General features: G+C 34.5%; 1 protein-coding gene and 1 non-coding gene across 2 annotated transcripts in view; both read right to left on the reverse strand.

The window, feature by feature from the left end:
• CNTNAP2 (contactin associated protein 2) overlaps positions 1 to 20,414 on the reverse strand; it is a 2,126,697-nt gene that overhangs the window by 173,450 nt on the left and 1,932,833 nt on the right. The window lies entirely within an intron of this gene.
• On the reverse strand, positions 9,859 to 9,965 carry LOC127539537 (U6 spliceosomal RNA). Its single transcript, XR_007947965.1, has one exon. It is a non-coding gene; the product is annotated as a U6 spliceosomal RNA (small nuclear RNA).

Consider the following 20,414-nt stretch of genomic DNA (forward strand, 5'->3'; position numbering starts at 1 on the left):
CCCAAAGGTGGCCCCAGTTTTATGCATTGTCCTCATCTTTCGCTACTTTTATGGTCCCCTCAATCCTTCCCAAGCACTGAAACATACATAGTTATTTTGGTCATTTCAGAAATTCAAAGTTACTGTCAGTGTCCATATTTTCATCAGAGAAAGTAACAGCTGCTTTACCACCACTGCTATATTTCTGGAACTTGTGGCTTGCCTGGGTTAACGTGTGTCAGTTTGGGCAGAAGCAGGTGGTTCTAATGACTGTTCATAGTAGCTAACAGCCTCATTTTTATTATTAGAGAAAACTGGATTTACATAATGAATCAAAAAAACATTTATTAAGCTCTTACTATGTGTGCCAGTGAGCTAAGCAGTGAGGGTACAAAAAGTGGCAAAAAATAGTCCCTGCCCTCGAGGGACATAAAATTGAATGGGGAACTCAACATGCAAACAAATATATCTTGATCAAGCTATTGACTAGATAAATAGGAAAGAATTAACAGAGGGAAGGCCCTAAAATTAAGAGAGACTGGGGGAAAGATTTCTTTAGAAGGTAGGATTTTAGTTTGGACTTTTTAGTCCAACAGTGTCTTAAATGTGGAAATGATCTGTAGTATATAAAGGGGTGACTGACTCACTGACTGAAGTATTTTGGGAGTTTGGCTACACAATCTTTATACTCCACGTTCTCCCATTCTTTGGTACATGGCACATGTAAAGAATATAAAGGATATGAAACATTTCAGAAAGAGTACAACAAGTGCAGTGACATGATTTACTAAATGTCTTTTTTATTCCCTGTCTTCAAGTTTTCTTTTATTATGTTAGCTTGATCTTCTTTCCTTTTGTGCTAGCATCTGTGACCTAGTTCTTTTCCAGTATAAGAGTCTTTTTGGCATTTTTTTCTCCTGCTTCCTGTTTTTCTATGCTCATATTTCTATCACAATCATTATAATTAGGCCTGTTAACATAAGAATCAATTTTTTTCAGACCACTAATGGGGTAGAGATCGGGTAAACTTAACCCCAATGACCTGAAATAATCAATCTGCCTTTAAAAGGCAATATCAAATGCTACAAGGTGTAAGCCTTAAAATATAGTATAAATGTTAGCTATTATCAATATTAATATTGTTAATGTTATTATTATTATCATTAGTTCAATGATCTAACTACTTATTCAGGAGGGCCAAGTCCTCCCCATATGAGTTGAAAGCTAGTATTTTCAGCAACAAAGTCCTGATTTCTTCCAATCTCTGCAAGGTCTCCTATTCAATCTATATATGTTGACCCTGTTTATATACACGTCACCAAAGTTTGCTGCCTCTATCATTTTTTCCTACGCAGGGTACAGAGACACCTAATGTAACCACCATACTGTTTTGCTCAAAATCTGCTTTTATTTTGCTCAAGTAAGTTTTCTCATCCCATCTTTCAGGACTGATCCTGGCTACTGGCCTCTAGAGGGCATTACAAGCTCAGCTTAGCTCTCAATTCATCAGGTGCCAAGCTCTGACCATCAGCAATTAGGAGGAGAATCTGTTATGATCGTTTTTTTTTTCTCATAAGTGACAACGCTACATGTGACCTTCTAAGTCTTTACATTGCAAGGGCTGTTATGTGCTTTTTTTCCTTCTTAGAGAGGTATGGTTAGGTGAGATTGAAAACTGTCTTCAGTCAACTACTGTTTCTCATGCAAATATTCTTCTTATTGAACTACAGAAATAGCTTTAAGAATTACTACTGTATCTTTGAAAGTGATTTAAGTACATTGCAGGTAGATGTATAAAAACTATAATGCATCATATATTAGGTTTAAGTTTCCATACCAAAAGAAATAGAAATGGAGGGACCTTATCTTATTTTCTGAGAGGTCATTTATTCACTTAATGTGCCTGAAGGGGAAAAATGAACTCTCCAACCTTAGGCAACATAAGACTTGAAAATGTATTCTGGAGAAGGAAAGAAAGGACTGACATCTCTAGCCCTAAACTGCATTAGATTACCAGCCTGGAAATTGTATTTCAGATACTTTCACACTGTGCTGCAAGAAAATATACAGTGAAGCAAATGTATTTTTCTAGCAATGCAGGGAAAAAGGCAGCTTCTAGCCCCGGAGCGCATAATTTATTAGTGAGTGAAATTGCTTTAGAAAGAGAATGAGAAAACTTTGAAATACCCACTGTCATATTCATTAATACAGTTATTTTGTTTCAGATCAAATGGATTTGATGGATTAGAGCTTTTTTTTTCTTCTTCAAGTATCAGACAGTAGAGTTCTTAGGAATGGTGGAAAATCAGATACTGCATCATTTCACTGAATAAAAAAATCATCACAACAGCATACAACTTCTAACTCACTATAGGAAAAATACATCAAGAATGTTCAGGCTCAAGGACTTGCTCTAATAATAATAAATAAGTAAACAAAAGACTCTCTAGTTTCTTTAACCCCTAAAGTGATACATGAACACAGCTGTTCCATAGCCTGCTTAGTGTGTTTGGCATTCTATGTTAGAGTCAGCTCTACTATCGGTATCCTGAATTTTTACAACTATTGTTTATACTTTCCCCCTTTGAAGAGTAGCTCTTAACTTAAGGGGAGAACACAAGACTGGGACAACTGGTGATGCACAGTTATCCTTCTCTTTTGCACATAGTAGATGTTTAATAAATGCTTGTTGAATTATACAGGATGTAAGTTCTCAGAGAAAAGACTAAGTTTTCATGGGACATTTAGTCTCCCTCTATCTTAAAAAACAAACTACATTTGTCAAAGGTTTCACATTTTTGTTAAAATAATCAGCTTTTAATTTAATTAATTATTTATTATTTATATAATACATTTTATTATTTATATGTTTAGCTTTGTTTTATTTAACTCATCTTTTTTATTTAAAATTTTGTGTTCTGTGCTAATTTTTAAGTTTATTTGTTGATTTTCTAGTTTTTAAAAGTTATATACTGTTAATAATTCTTTCCCCCCTGTTTTTGATAATGTATGTTTTCAGTTGTAATTTTCCTCCAAGGATTGTCTTAGTTGTACCCTAGAATTTTAGTATGTGTCTCAGAACATTTTATCATATGTGAAGTCTCCACTCATGACAGCTGTTCTTTTACTACAGCACTATGCTAGCCAGAGAATAAATGACCCTTCAGAAAATAAGATAAGATTCCTCTATTTCTATTTCATTGGCGTGGAAACTTAAACCTAATATGTGATGCATTATAGTTTTTATATATCTACCTTCAATGTACAAAAATCACCTTCAAAGACACAGTAGTAATTCTTAAAGCTATTCTGCAGTTCAATAGGAAGAATAATTGCATGGAAACCAGTAGGTGACTGAAGAGAGTTTCCAATCTCATCTAAGCCTACTTCTTTATGGAGGAAACAAAGAGCATAACACCCCATGTAATCTAAAGGCTTGGAAAATCACAATACAGCATTGCCACTTATGAGAAAGAACTATTATAACAGATTCTCCTAATTGCTGATGGGCACAGTTTGTCACCTGATGGGCTGGGTTAAGCTGAGCTTGTGATGCCCTCTAGAACCTCGAGCAAAAGAAAAGCAGTATTTTTTCCCGAAAATTTAAATGTGGTGATTACAAATAGATATTTCTGTATTCTGCCTAGGAAAAAATAAGAGTCAGAAAACAGGAATGAATGCTGGAATGTATATAAACAGGGTTGACTCGTATAGTATATGTAGAAGACCTTGCAGGGATTGGAACAAAATAGGATTTCTCCCCGAAAAATCCTACCTTTCAACTCAAGTAGGAAGGGTTTGGTCTTTCTTCAGAATAAGAAAGCATTACTGTGGACCCAGAAGATAGTGACCCTATACAGGATCATTTCTCGGAAAAACTGTGAAGTAGATAAAATTTATTCTTTCTTTCTTCCCCTCATACACTGCTCACAGCAGACTTTATTCTGAAGGTCCATGAAGTGTTAATGCTATGGTAGACAGAATACTGGGCCTGGAGTTAGCAAGACTTGAATTCAAATCTGACATTTAGGCAAATTATTTAACCTTAATTAGCTTCAGTTTCCTTAATTATAACATGGGAATAAAGATAGCACCTGTCTCACGGGTTCCAAATAGTGCTGTGTGGTTGTATGTGTTCTAATTTGTAATATTTGAAATTATGTAAAATGTGATATGTAAAATATGGTAAATGGTTCCAATTCTATGGAAATATACAGTATGAATTGACATTATTGGAACACTTCTCTGTATTTTCTCTATATAATCATTATATTAATTAGGACCTACCTATACTTCTCAGGTTTTGTTTTGACAATGACTCTACCCTACACTGCTTTCCTTCTCCCCATCTCTAATTAAAATTTCTATTCCTTTAGTGAGATAATCTCAATCAGTCCTCAGGAAGCAATGTGACTGGATTAAACAAATTCACATTAAAATGGGACTATGACTCTTGTTTAATACATTAACTAAGACTCTTTGCTTATAAGTTAGCCCACTCACTTCTTATAAGTGCAGCATTCTGATGTGGAAGGAACCAAGGAGGACATCTAATCCAAAATGCAATTGAATAAAATCACTCTTTCTAAAGTACCTGGCATATAACAGGTACTTTGTAAAAGATTGCTGAATTAATGAATGAATGTGATCTACAAGATTTCACTTTAAGGCTATCAGTCAAAAAGAACCAAATGCTTCCTAAGGCAGCCCACTCAACTTTTGAACATTTTTAACAATCCTCCCTCCCACCCCCGATGGCTGTACCTTCCCTCTCTCCTGCTTCTCCCCTCTCCTTGCATGTAAATTTGTCTTTGGGAAACTTCTAACCTCTGCTTCCTGACTCCCTCAGAGCCAGTCCTAAACAAAATTATAGAGTATGTTTTGTACCTGCCATCTCTTTTAAGCAGTCCATTTCAAGCACCTCCATCTTCCCCAAGATTCTAATTCAATATAGTTAGTCCTTAGAGTCATCTTGGAATCAGGGAGTATAGTTAGATCTTTAGGAAGTAAAAATCATTAACCAGATCAAGTCCAATCCTCTTATAGTCTCAATGTGGAGAGAAATTTTACAAATTAGAAAACAATATAGAGTCACACAGAAAAATCTGAAATAGAGAACATAAACAACAGAGAATTTCAAAGAAAGGAACAATCACTGGAAAGCTGCAGTCCTTGGGAACCGATTAGCAATAGTAGTAAGATTTTTTCCTCCCAAACTAAGTCTTCCTATTCTGCCCAGGCTGGAAGGATAGTGGCCATTCACATGCTCACTTGCGTCTCTGGTCAGAATAATAGCATTTACAATTCTGTTTTTAATATGAGCCAGTTTACCTTTTACTCAGAGTAGTGGTCCCTCCTCCTGGGGGCTCAGCAGACTTATTGGAGATACCAACTGGTTTATACCATTGTAGCTCAGAGCTCTCACATTCAAGTGATTTGCCAGCTTCAGCTTTCTCAGTGAGAGAGATTGCAGGCATGTATGGTGATACATTGATAGATATCACCATATCTATCAAGAAAGGCAACAATTTGCTGAGTCCTATAAGACTAATAGAATTGAACAGATTTCTGAGGGATTCAGGCTGTAGTTAGAAGTTTCACAAAAAAAAAATTATATTCAATTTGAGGGAAAATTGTTAGACATGAAGGATTAGGGAAAAGTATTACACAACAGGGAAATGCATCAGTAAATATTTAAAGCAATCATTCAATAAATATTTGTTAACTATCTATGTGCCAGGCACTGGGGTTACAAAAAGAGGCAAAATATAGTGCTTTCTCTCAAGGAGTTTATAATCTAATCAGGGAGACAAAATGTAAACAGATATTTGTAAAAGTTAAAATAAAGTAAATTGAGGCACAATGTACTAAGCACAATCAATTTACTAGTAAAGTACAACTTTACTGTTAAAGTGGTTTTTAACTTCCCCAGTTAGCTAAGACCTCGAATGAAGGGGAAAGTTTTTAAAAATAGGTTTTAGGAAGTACAGAACAAAGGGCAGAGAAGGGTAGATAACATTATGAAATTGAGGGCAACATGATTGTTTACATAGCTGAGGCATGGGCAACAATATAATTAGTTGAAAGTTTGGTAATAAGGAACTAGCAGAGACCACCTTCCCCTCGTGCCTAAGAAGTTTTCATGGTTTGAGTCAAAATATAAGAGTTAAAGCATAATAGACCAGATCTTTTGGATACAAATTAGACATCATTGAGAGACGGCTTGGTGGTGTAAAGATACCAGAACAGACTTTCTTAAAACAAGTCACATCCCCCAACATTAGCAGAATTTCTTGAAGAAATTACAGAATAATTTTCTAGGGAAGAGAATTTCTAAATTTAACACATTACAGGTCAGTTGAATCTGTGCACTAAGTTCAGAGAAAAAGAACCATGCCTTAGGCAGTTGTAGGATAAAATCAGTTAATTGTAAAAAGAAATAATAACAAATGACACAAAATTAATCTTGATCATTTTGTATATACAAAGCAATTTAGACAACAGATAAATAGCAAATAATTAACAGATAAAAGGCACTGGAATTAAAAAGAATTAGGGAAGGCTTCCTGTAGAAGGAAGGATATTAGTTGGGACTTGAAGAAGGAAGATCAGTAGCAGAAAAATAAGCATGAGAAGCTTGAAAGTGTTAAGGAAGGGGAATAGAAAGAAGATAAGCTTGTTGAACCAGAGAATTTGTATTGAGTGGGAGGAAATGATCATACTGGATAGATAGAAGAGGACTAGATTATAGAGAGACTAAAATGAGAGGATGAAAAGTCTGAACTTGATCTTGTATGCAACAGAAAACTATTGATAATTTCTGAGCAAGAAAGGAAGAGACTAGAAGGAAGATTTCAGAAAGATTAATCTATTGGGAGTATGTAGGATGGATTAGTGGATGCCTTGGATTAGGGAAGTATTGATAAGAAAGAAAAAATAATGGAGAAGAACTGAGAGACATAAAGGAAGACTGGACAAAATTAGGAGCACATTGATTAGGGAAAAAAAAGTTAAAAGTTTTTGAGTTGGGTGTTTAGGGGGATGTCCTGTTATTGACAGACATGAAACTGGAAGAGGAGGTTGAGTTAGAGAGATAAAAGGTTCTTTCACATAGATTGAATAATTCTGATGATAGTTGGAAATGTAAGATTGTTTGTACCAGAAAGGAGGATTAAAGACCTAGATGTGGAAACATGTGACAGGAGAAAGTGTTTGATTCTTATGAGAAGATGTAATCCTTGATGAATAATAGAAGCTTTTTGGGGGATACTAATTGCACAAAAGACTGAATTATCCATACAATCCATCATTTAATATTATAGATACTAATGGAGAAGAGGATTTCAAAACAGGCAGCACCATGGATAGTGCTGAATGTCTAAGAAAAGAAGGACAAGATGAATGAGCTACTTTGGTAAACAACAGGTATTTTGACCAAAAAAAGGATGTCAGTAGAGATAGTAATGACTCTCCAGAAATATTATTGCATACCCAGTGGGTTCTCAGAAAGTTATAAGTCTCAATGATGGTAAAAGAATCAGAGAGGGAGAGTAATATCATAGAAAAAGTAATGTACTTGAAGTCACAGGCTCTGTCATGAATCCCAACTTATCTACCAACTACCTATGGAAAGTCACTTGTGAAGTCTTTTTCTGTAAAATGAAGGAACTAGATTAAATAATCTCTAAGATCTCTCCAATTCTAAATATATGATTTTATGTCCTTTGGAAGCCAGATCAACAAGAGTAAAAACAAAGATAATTCATAAATAAATGAAGCTAGAACTTTAGGTCATTTTTTGGATAAGATTGGCAGTGATTGGAAGGAGAGAAACAAAGTTGGAGTTCTAGGGACAGAGCCAAAATGGTGAAATGAAGTCAGGAAGCAGCTCAAGCTTTCCATTTCCTTCAAAAACCACATGAAATTAAGCCTCTGAATAGAGTATACTGAATGAAACCACTCTCTACCTCAAGATAGTTTAGAAGGACTTCAAGAAAGGTCAGTCTCAATGGGGTGAAAGGGTATTTAGCTCAGTTCAGATGGTGTCTGGCAAAGCCAGTGAGAGGGTCTTAATCACAGGAGATCAGCAACTGAGACCCTTGGTCTCAGCTCAGTAGTAAAGCAGACTAGTGGGGTAGCTTCCAGTCCTAATGCAGAAGGCAAATTGAGAGCTCAGGAAACCAGGCTGTTGCCTGGAGAGACTAGGTTGGGCTACCCTCTGCTGTGAGCAAGTCACCAAATACAAGGGGCCCTTGTGTTCAAAGCCAAGGTTCATTCACAATAAGCTTAGGACAGCAACCTCTGACCCTAGGAGGAGCTCAACCTTAAAAATCACAAAATAGGAAAAAAGAAAGAAAGAAAATGAGCAAGAAACAGAAACGAACCACAATTTAGAAGAGGACAAAATGCTCACATTAGAAATGTCAAAGGATGTCATGAATTGGTTTCAAGCCCAAAGAAGCTTCTTGGAAGGGCTCATAAAGGATTTTAAAAGGCAAATAAAAGTGGTAGAAGAAAAATTGGGGAAAGAAATGGGAGGAATGCAAGAAAAAGTCAACAGTTGGGTAAAACTGACTAAAGAAAATAGTTTCTTTTTTTTAATTATAGCTTTTTATTGACAAAACATATGCATGGGTAATTTTTCAACATTGTCCCTTGCAAAAACTTCTGTTCCAACTTTTCCCCTCCTTCCCTCCACCTCCTCCCCTAGATGGCCGGTAGTCCTATACATGTTAAATATGTTAAAGTATATATTAAAGACAACATATGTATACATATTTATACAGTTGTCTTGCTACACAAGAAAAATTGGATTTAGAAAGAAGATAAAAATAATCTGGGAAGAAAAACAAAAATGCAAGCAAACAATAGCAGAAAGAGTGTAAATGCTATGTTTTGGTCAACACTCTAGTTTCTTTTGCTGGGTGTAGCTGGTTGTTCATCACTGATCAATTGGAACTGATTTGGATCCTCTAATTGTTGAAGAGAGCCACATCCATCAGAATTGATCCTCATATAATATTGTTGTTTAAGTGTATAATGATATCCTGGTTCAGCTCATTTCACTCAGCATTAGTTCATATAAGTGTCTCCAATCCTCTCTGAAATCATCCTGCTGGTCGTTTCTTATAGAACAATAATATTCTATAACATTCATATACCACAATTTACCCAACAATTCTCCAATTGATGGACATCCAATCATTTTCCAGTTTCTAGCCACTACAAACAGGGCTGCCACAAACATTTTGGCACATACAGGTCCCTTTCCCTTTTTTAGTATCTCTTTGGGATATAAGCCTAATAGAAACACTGCTGGATCAAAGGGCATACACAGTTTGATAACTTTTTTGGGCATAATTCCAGATTGCTCTCCAGAATGGTTGGATTTGTTCACAACTCCACCAACAATGCATCAATGTCTCAGTTTTCCTACATCCCTTCCAACATTCGTCCTTATCTTTTCCTGTCATCTTAGCCAATCTGACAGGTGTGTAATGGTGTCTCAGAGTTGTCTTAATTTCATTTCTCTAATCAATAATGATTTGGAACACTTTTTCATATGGGTAGTAATAGTTTCAATTTCATCATCTGAAAATTGTCTATTCATATCTTTTGACCATTTATCAATTGGAGAATGGCTTGATTTCTTATAAATTAAGAGTCAGTTCTCTATATATTTTGTAAATGAGGCCTTTATCAGAATCTTTGATTGTAAAGATGTTTCCCCAGTTTGTTGCTTCCCTTCTAATCTTGTCTGCATTAGTTTTGTTTGTACAAAAGCCTTTTAACGTGATATAATCAACATTTTCTATTTTGTGATCAATAATGATCTCTAATTCTTCTTTGGTCTGCAGGTCTTTCTTCTCCATCGGTCTGAAAAATATGGAACGCTTCACAAATTTGCGTGTCATCCTTGTGCAGGGGTCATGCTAATCTTCTCTGTATTGTTCCAATTTTAGTATATGTGCTGCCGAAGCAAGCACAAGAAAATAATTTCTTAAAAAATACAATTAGCTAAATGGAAATAAAAAATCCACTGAAGAAAACAGCATTTTGAAAAGTAGAATTAATAAAACAGAAAAAGAGATAAAAAACTAACAAGAAAAATCATACATTAAAAATATAACTAGACAAATGGAAGCTAATGACTCTATGAGACATCAAGAATCAGTCAACAAAAAATTCAAGAAATTAATTCAAGAAAAAATTGGAAGAAAATGTAAAATACCTTATTGGAAAAACATCTGGCATGGAAAATAGATAGATTATTTAAAAATTATTGGTTTACCTGAAGGCCACAATAAAAAAAAAAGAGTCTGGATAGCATTCTTCAAGAGATCATTAAGGAAAACTGTTTTAACATATTGGAACCAGTGGAGAAAATAATCATTGAAAAAAATCCATCCATCATCTCTAGAGAGAGATCCCACAAGGAAAACCTCAAGAGATATTGTTGCAACCCATTTCAGCATGGGCTGAATACTTCTGAAGGAAGTGGTCATAATACTCCAAAATGGATATGAAAAGCAGGCATATAATTCATAATGGTGATAAGTTTTCATACCATAGCTTATAGTAAGTAGAGAAAATTTTTTTTTGTTGACTTTCTATGCATTTAAGACAGAGGAGAAAACTCATCTAAAACATATTTAAGGAATGTGTTAGAAGTTCTCCTTTTCTTTTCTTTTCTTTTTTTTTTTTTTTAATAATTTTTTATTGATAGAACGCATGCCAGGGTAATTTTTACAGCATTATCCCTTGCATTCATTTCTGTTCCGATTTTACCCCTCCCTCCCTCCACCCCTTCCCCGAGATGGCAAGAGTCCTTTACATGTTGAATGGGTTGCAGTATATCCTAGATACAATATATGTGTGCAGAACCAAACAGTTTTCTTGTTGCACAGGGAGAATTGGATTCAGAAGGTATAAATAACCCGGGAAGAAAAACAAAAATGCAAGCAGTTTATATTCATTTCCAGTGTTCTTTCTCTGGGTGTAGCTGCTTCTGTCCATCTTTGATCAATTAAAGCTCTCTTTATCGAAGAGGTCCAAGAAGTTCTCCTTTTCTTCCATTAAAAAAAAAAAAACTTAAATATGGCTTCAGAAGTATATTCTTTTAAAGAATTATATTTCATTGACCTTATCAGGATGTTAGTTAGATGTATTTATCTAAATAACTGAATGATTTAAGCAGTTGAATGTTGAGCGTTTTGATACTAGTGGCAATACGGAACAACAGAAAGACCGCTGATGTCAAAATCAGGAAGATCTAGGTCTAAATACTGCCTTAGATACATACCAGCTATATGACACTGGGCAAGTCATTTAACTTTGCCTTATTTTAGGCAACTAAGGGTACTCTCCTTTATTGGGACAGGGAGTCTTTTCACCTCTGAGTTTCCCTCTGCCAATTAAATCAGTGGTCTAATCACTATCTCATTTAAATACTAGAGTCTGCCTATCAAATATATTAGCTTTGATTTGGATATAATAAATTCAAAGCTGCCTTTACTGGCAAAAGTTTAGCCAGCAAATACAGTGGCTTCTTAAAACCTCTCTACAATAATAATATAGTAAACCATTTTATATATTACTTTTCCCACAAATTCTGTATCCATAAGTTATTTTAAAGATGAAGAAAGTGAATCTCAGAAGGTTTAAATGATTTGCTGAGGATCCTATAGGTAGTAAATATTAAAGCTGGGGTTGTGTTTCTAATTTGAGTGTTCTTTCCATGGCTCCAGGTTGTCTCTCCTCATTAATAAGGGTCATCAACATAATGAAAAGTACTTTTCTTCATTTTTCTTGGCAGAGGTACCCACACTGAATCCTTATAATCTAATAATTGTAACAAGTTGTTCATAAAATGAATGGAAAGTTAAAGGCACCATTTAAAGCAGAGCTTGAATCTATCATGAGACTTCCTACTTACTCTTATATTTGTTTAAGGTGGTTTGATTCAGGCTCAGGAAAAAAATATTAATAGTCTATATCAAGGTCATAAGCTTTGGTCCACATACAGTTCCCGTCTATTGAATCAAAGGTTGTAAGGTCAATGAACAATGAAAATAGCTTTGAGTTGTTCTTGACAGTTTCTCAGTGAGATGGATCAGAGTATAGTTGTGATCAATAGTGGAATTGTTATAAAATTCAGTTTGCCCTTCACATAACATCTTGCTTGGTAAATCTAATCCTATAACTTATTGAGGAGAAAACTAGCCTGTTGTTTTGAAAAGATGTCCAACAGCGTACTAATGACTCTGTAATAAATTATTTTCTCTATTAAAAGAAGGGATAGGCCACCCTTTTTACTTACCCAGCAGCAAATCTATAGGCAAAATGCATTAAAATCTCAGAATTGAAATGAATATCAGTGGGTCACCTATCTAATTTCTACCTGAAGCATCAATTCACTCTAAAATATACCTGACAAGCAAATATTCAACCTCTCTTGTATATCTCCAAGGATAGAGAACTTTCTACCTCTCATTCCTCATTTTCTTTCTGGAAAGCTTTAGTCATTTTCTTTATATTGAACTGAAATCTACCCTCCCATATCTTCCACTCATTAGTATTAGTTGTGCCTTATAAGGTCAAAAAGAGAAGTATAATATATTTTTATTTAATTTGTATTCTGATATTTTATCTTAAACATAAAAAGTCAAAATTCTTACATCAATCTTCAAAAGAAAATTATGCAGAACAATTAAAAATGTTTACAACCTTTTATCTCCTTACTTTGTTTCTTTATACTAGATAGTTGTCAATAGAATAGACTTATTTGGAAAAATTTCACATTATTAGGCCAATCCTGGTCCTGGTCCATATATATGCCCCAAGATTACTGCCTTAGTGGTCTCTGCACTCCAAGTTTTTAAGTGTTAACAAGCATGGCGAAGTATAATTATTTTTCAAATGAACTAAATCTCTTCATTTTCATCACCTGCAATTACTTCAACTAAGTTCTTTCACTATCTTGGCTGCATTTCTTCAGTATGCTAATATCTTTCCTTAAGTACAGAACATATAATTCCGTGTTAATAATCCAGATTTAGTTTGACCATCCTAAGATAGTGATTATTTCTTCTCTCAATTTTATATTATATTTTATATTATATCACTATGTTTTGGCTTTTCTTGGCCTCCCCATAACATTTTTTATTATATTGACCTAAAATCTCAGTTACAGACAATTTATAAGATCATAATAGGATAGATTTAGAAATGGAAAAGGCCTTAGAGACCAGATTGTTCAACTTCTTTATTTTATAGTGAGGAAACTGAGGCACTGAGAGACCAACTTGCCCAGGATCACACAGTGTCTAAGGTAGTATCTGAACTTGTCTTTCTTTTTCTTGACTCCATATTCAGTGCTCTGTTTTTTTTTTTTTTTTTTGCTTCTCAATTCAACTGACCATGGATTCAGTAGGACTATATTTCTTGTTACAAGGAGTTATAAGAGGTTACTCTATGAATGATTAGAATTAAAGAGGTTTCTTCTACTTCTTTAGAAGAAATTGCATCAATGGGCAAGATGATTAATATAATATAATTCCCAATGAGGAATGAAATCCAGAAAGTTTGAGTGAGGTATAGGTTGTTTGAGACTGTTGGGTATCAAAGATAGTAGGTAAAGATTGAAATAAGATGGATTAATCAATCAACAATTCCTACTATAAACTAGGTACTGTACCAAGTTGTGGGACAACAGATGAAAATGAATCAATTCCTATTCACAAGGAGTTTAAATAGACCTTATACAATAATAAATTTATTTTGTATTATTTCAAGTCAATCTGTTTTCTCTAAAGAGATGTGCAAAGGAATTCAAGAGCTTCTCTTCAATTAGTTCCTGATACTTAAGAAACTCCTTCAGAGAGGGCTGAAACCTTGACCCCATTATTTAATCGGTTTGTAAGCTTATTTTTGTGCCACTCACAAGAGAAGTTATTTAGTATAATTGGGCTTCAGCTGAAAGATTTAAGTTTTTGCTTCTGTCAGATGAATAGTGGGATTCTCAACAGGAGAAAGTGGCAGTCTCTGTTTTGACAACAGAGGGAATATATAACCTCAAGGATGTTTGGAAAAAGTCCTAACACCTGGAATATTTTTTCTTTTTTTCTGAATAAGAGAGAAATCGAGGTGTGCTAATTCAAATCAATTTTGCAAACAGTTGTTAACTGTCTGTAATGTGAATAGCACTAGAGATACTGTATCACAATGGTCTTTATTTCTTTAAAAGAGGAGAATTTATATGGCTTCTGGATAATTCCATTAAAAGAAAATATAGTCTTAAAGAAGAATTTGCCAATGACAAAAGTGACTCACAAAAATGAAAATGAAAAACTGCATTGAACCTGCTCTCAGAGAGCTTATTTTTACTTTGGGATGGGGTAGAAGGAAATATGTAAACAAGTGTAATATATGATAGTATAGGAGAGAGACAAAGGAACAAAATAAAGGGATTCAGGAGTACTCAGGTAAAATTTGAGGAAGGAGAAAATGCTTTTAGTAGGTGCAGTTGGTAGGAGAGTGCTATCAGGGAATGCTTCATGGTAGGGGTAGTACTGAAGCTAAACTTTGAATTAAGTGTAAGATTTTAAATGATTCAGGAGGTAAAGCTGGAGGAAGAAGACATTAGGTTCAATGCTCCATTCATTGCACCACCTAGCTCTAAGAAGAGATTACAATGGAACTATAGGAAAGTGGTAGCAACAGGAAATACTGATAAAATTGAGAGGAGTGTCAAACATCCATTATCCCCAATTCTGGTAGTTTTGAAGAAGCAATACCATACAGATTGTGGACCTTACTTGATTGAAAGAAACTGGAAAATGGTTTTTAAAAAATACAACAGAACATGGATAATGGTGATATGTAGTTTTCTGAGTAACTATACAGCCCATAGGGATCCTTAATGGATGATTTAGTGTCTTTCCTCTCTCTTGATTTTCATACTACCATAAAATGATACCATTTATCAATGGAGATGATAAATTACAGGGCTCCAGAAAAAAGAAGAATTAAAAAAAATGCTTCAAAGAAGCAATGACTGGTGTGCAGACAGAAAATGTGGAGAAATAAATTCTAACTAGAGTCCCACCTAAGCCGTATTATAAATCCTAAAGACCAGATATGTCTTAGGGAACAGCTACTGACTAGGGGGTCTTCTTACAGTTTGTGGGCTCAATCCCAAATCCTATTTATTTTCATTAACATATAAATACAATTTTTAAACTTTGTGAGCCTGAGTGTTAGTGACTCTCTTTAAGGGAGTGTCCAATATGCAAACTTCCAGCTCATCTAGTTAGGTACAATGAGCCAGAGAAGTGAGAAGTGCATCCCAATCCTTCATATCAGAAGGAAGTCTCCCAGACTCCCCCAACAGAGTTAAGAAAGATTAGTAAATATGTATAATGTCAAGAGGTTATGTAAACCATTCTCCATAATTTTTTATTTTTGGATATTTTCATATAATTCAAGAAAAAAGAAACAGCAATATCTTCCATTTCCCCAAGTGTAGTACCGAAGTTTGAAACTGCAGAAAGGGTTTCAGGCATAACTTGTCTCTTCCTTTCTGAGATTCTTTTTATGGAATGACCTTTGTAATGAAATCAAAACTAATAAAAAACTGACCCATGTCCTTGACAGAATTAAACAGTGTGAAACCAGTAGTCCATTAAAGTGGAAAATAAAATCACTAATATTCTTGCTGAGAATCCCAATAGAGTTATATGGTATGGGAAAATGTCTTAGTCTATTGGGGGTAATAAGGAAAGAAAGCTCAAATAGCTTACTGAGTTTACTTTCCTTCAAGAGAACACATTTGCAGTCCTTGACCAAGACACTGAGTTCACTACAGTAAGGAGAAACTAAATTAGCCAGAGAGAGAAGTTGCTGTAAATGAAATTTTAAGAGCAGGTCCCAAGGCTATCTAGGTCAATTTTCTTCATTTGTTTTGACATCACTAAAAAGATTTAATATTTCCAAAGAGTGTTCTTTTCTTTAATAAAGGTTGCAACAATTTCTGATATTAAAAAATTTCAGGAGTGTAAGTGAATCTACATACCTATCAACATTGTTCTTTCAACGAGGGCAGAAAGGCCAAAGATAAAGTGACTGTGGTGTAGGAAACAAGGATTTTTTGAAAGAACTGCCATTTGAGGGTCACTCACTAAACTCTGTTCACATTAGAAGCTGTTATTCAACAAGATACTTAGAATGGAAAAAGGGGAACTAAAACATTGAACAATCATTTTCATTCTTATATATATTTAGGGTATTCTGGGAAGCTTGTATTGATGGAGGGTAAAGCAGAGGACACTGGCTGTTTTAGTCTTGGTCTTCTTTCTGGAACAAACTGGGACACTTAGGTGAATCATTTAATGAACCATAATGGAAAAAGTAATGTACATAGAAGATGAGATTTTTGTACTTCTTGTGTTACTGTGGATGTCATTTCTGTCTGAGCTTGAGTCTTATTTTTGTTTGTTTATTTTATTTTATGTTCCTCATGACTCCTATCCCACCCCCATACCCACTTTGTATTTTGATTCTTTGTATAGAGGAATAGTTCACTGGAAGGTGAAAGGGAAAGTCCATATTGGAAAATGGAGGCGATATAAAAATGGAAGATAATAAAATATTTTTCCATTCACAAAAGAATGCTATTTAGAAAATAAATTAAGAAAACTGAACTAGATGATTACTAAAGTTTCTTATAGATCTAATATTAGACAATTTTTGATATTTAGGAATTATTGTTTTATAATTATAATGAAATCAATTTGCATTTTTCTATTACATTTTGTAAAGTTATTTTCTCCCTAATGTATTATCTCCTAATTTCAATTTGCAAAAATGTGAATACTTGATTGAGAGACTCATAGGATCATGGAATTTCAAGATAGATAAACTTTAGAGATGATCTAGTCCAGGGATTTTCAATCTGAAGTCTGTGAGGACCTCAGAAAGTCCTTGAATAGATTTTAGGGGACTATAGACTTATTTAAATTTATTTTATTTTTGATTTTTTTGGTCTATAGATTTCTATGGGAAAATACATTTTATTTTCATGATGCTTTAACTAAAAATCAGCATCTTGTTCAATTATGAATGACATAAACAAAACACCACTTATTCTGAGAAGGGATTCATAGGCTTCCCCAGAGTGTCAAAAGGATCCATGACTTAAAAAAGAAAAGAAAAAAGTTAAGAACACCAGTATCTAGTGCAATCCCATCATTTTACAAATGGAGAAAATCAAGGCTCAGAGAGGCCATGTAATTTGCCCAATAGTACAAAATTAATAAGGAAAAGAATTAGAATTTGAACATTGCTCTTCTGACTCAATCAACTACTTTCTCCACCAAAATACTGCCTCTAGCAATAAGCCAACTATATGTCCTTGCACAAGTCACTTCATTTTCTCTATAAAAAGGAGGTAATAATTTCTCCTTTGCCAATTTCATAGGATTTTTGGTGCAAACACTTAGATACAGTGCATGAAAGGCACAGGAACAAAATGTTAGATCAATATAAGTTTTTTTTTTAATTTTTTATTTAATAATTACTTTATATTGACACTCGTTTCTGTTCCGATTTTTTTTTCTCCTCCCTCCCTCCACCCCCTCCCCTAGATGGCAAGCAGTCCTTTATATGTTGGATATTTTGCAGTATTAGATCAATATCAGTTATTAAAATTGTTAAGGTACATCCTCATGTGAAAAGTTTGTTTTTTTTTTACTAGTTTTTATAGCACTCTTCCATTTATTTGTACATGGGCTCTTCTTCATAAACATATATGGTAGGTGGCTACTATTTTTCTGTTTTCCCATCAATGCTCTAAACTAAATTATCACTTACAATGCTATAAAGGAGTATTTATGTTGTAACTATAATGGCAAGTGCTCATGACTTCTTAATTCTTGGTAAAAATACTGAAGTGGTATGCTATTCCATTCTCCAGTTGATTTTATCCATTAGGAAACTGAGACAAGATCAAGTGACTTGCTTCGGATCACATAGCTAGTAGTGTTTGAGGCTAGATTAGCCTTTCTGACTCCAGACCTGACATTCTATCCATTGTAGCACCTAGCTTCCCTACATATTTTTGATTTTGAAAACAGAATCATTATATGCTCAAATTATTAATATTCTCTGTGCTTAAGATCCCAGGTTGCTAATAGTATAGCATGGAACTTAGGACACACCAGGAGGAAAGGTGGGAAGAGAGGAATGTGGGAACTTGGGAAATAAGGAATGAAGAATGGAAAAAAGAAAGGAAAGAAAAAAAGGAAATATTTTCAAAGTCATGCTGTGGTATTTCATAAAGGTCTCATCTGGCTTTCTTCCTCAATGAACTGTGCAAACAGTATACAATGGGATAATCTCTAAATAAACATCAATATGGAGGTTCTAACTCTCTCTGTTTTTATGTTATCTACAAGCAGATTCACCATAGGGGAAAGGTTGTTTCCTTTATCAACTGCTAATTTCTAGAATCTATAGGTCAATGGTCAAAAAAGAACTCATCATTTTCTCCTTTTCTACACCCACTGCACAATTTGCCCAAACTTTCTGTCTCTGTTTAGTATACCACTCATATAATCAAGAATCCTATTTTAGGCTACACCAGCAGCCTCCTAATTAGGCTACCTGTTTCTAGTATTTCTCTTCTCTAATGTATTTCCATAGCTACAAATGAATCCCTTTAAGACACAGGTCTGATGACATCACTTCCTTAGTCAAAAATATCAAGTGTTTTCTACATCTTCTAGAATAAAAACCAAATTCATTAGCTTGGCATTTGAAGCCCTCCACAATCAAGGTCCTGCTTTCATTTTTCCAGGTTTCTTTTATATTATTCCCTCCTCACTTACTCTACATTTCAGCCAATTCTGTCTGTTCTTGTTGTCAAAAGTTAATATTTTTCATCTCCATGGCTTCATGTTGGCTAAATCCTCTGTCTGAATGTTCTCCCTTCACTTCTTTTCTCTTCTCCTATATTTTAGCCTCCTCAAAGCTTAAGTCACAGTTGTTACCTCACATACAAAGCCTTTCCAGAAACTCACCTGACCCTGTCACCCCTTCTTTGCCTTGTTCCCTCTTGAAATGATCTTGTATTCATTATCTATGTACACATCATATCTTGCCTCAGTGACCGCTTGCTCCTTGACTCAGAATTTAAGCTCCTTGTAGGCAGAGAATGTCTGATTTATGACTTATTTCACCAGAACTCAAGCTAGTAATTCAGTTTGGCTAGAATGTAGAAATTTATTAACAAGAGTAGCATGGAGTAAGCCAAAAATAAGTTGGAATCAAACTGTTAATATGGACAAACAGACAAGAGTAATCCCTCATCCAAGGGCTCATCAAATACTTGAAGTTAGCTGCCATGTCCTTCACAGGATTTCTCTGCTCCAAGCTAAGTATATGTAGATCCTTTAATCATCAATAATTGGTTATGCTCCCCTGAATATTCTCTAATTTATAAGTGTGGTGCTAAACTATAACACCCAGAATGTGACTCAATATTCCAGTTTGACCAGAGTGGAGTGCAGTAAGACATTTACCTTCTTAACTTGGAAATTATGGTTTTCTTAATGCAGTCCAAGACTGCTTTATGATTTTTTTATTGTTGTCTTATAATAAAGCTGACTCATATTGTATTCATACCTAGAAACAGGTAGACTAATTGGGAGGCTACTGATGTAGCCTAAAAGAAGGTCCTTGATTATATGAGTGGTATGCTACTCAACATAGACAGAAAGTTTGGGCAAATGATGTTTGCTTCCCAGTGTACTCCCACTAAAACCTATAGATCTTCTAAGTCTAACCATCCGTCTTTTATATAGTTTTTATAAAATGTAATCTTTGACCCAAGAAAAACTTTACATTTATCTCCACTAAACTTTAATTTATTAAATTAGTTTGTTGAGATTGCTGCAGATGCAAAATACAGTGTTTTAGCTATAATCCAAGTTGAATCTTCTGCCAATCACATAGTAGGGTTACACATTCAATCAGTTGATACTAAATCATTAATGAATGGTTATCCTTTGAGTCTTGCCATTTACCCATTCTAAATTCAGTTAATTGTACTATCATCTAACCTATCTTTGACCATCTTTTGGCATGATATTTGAAGGGATTTGTGACCTATAGTATGAGTAGATCACAAACTATTCATGACTTCTTGTGCTGGGACTCTTAACCTTATATTCCAATAAATTTTCCATAAGTGATATATTCATTGTGCTAGAAGCTTTTTCCTCTCTCCCAAAATTATGCATAGAGCACATAGATTATCCAAAAGTCATCCTTCAATCTCACTAACTTGACCAGTACATTTCCTTTTTTATAGTTATACATCTCCTTGATGATCTCCTGTACTGTTTTTTCATCATAATTCTTCCACGAAAAAACCTTGT

Source organism: Antechinus flavipes, chromosome 5 (genome assembly GCF_016432865.1).
Source record: "Antechinus flavipes isolate AdamAnt ecotype Samford, QLD, Australia chromosome 5, AdamAnt_v2, whole genome shotgun sequence".
Classification (NCBI taxonomy): Eukaryota; Metazoa; Chordata; class Mammalia; order Dasyuromorphia; family Dasyuridae; genus Antechinus; species Antechinus flavipes.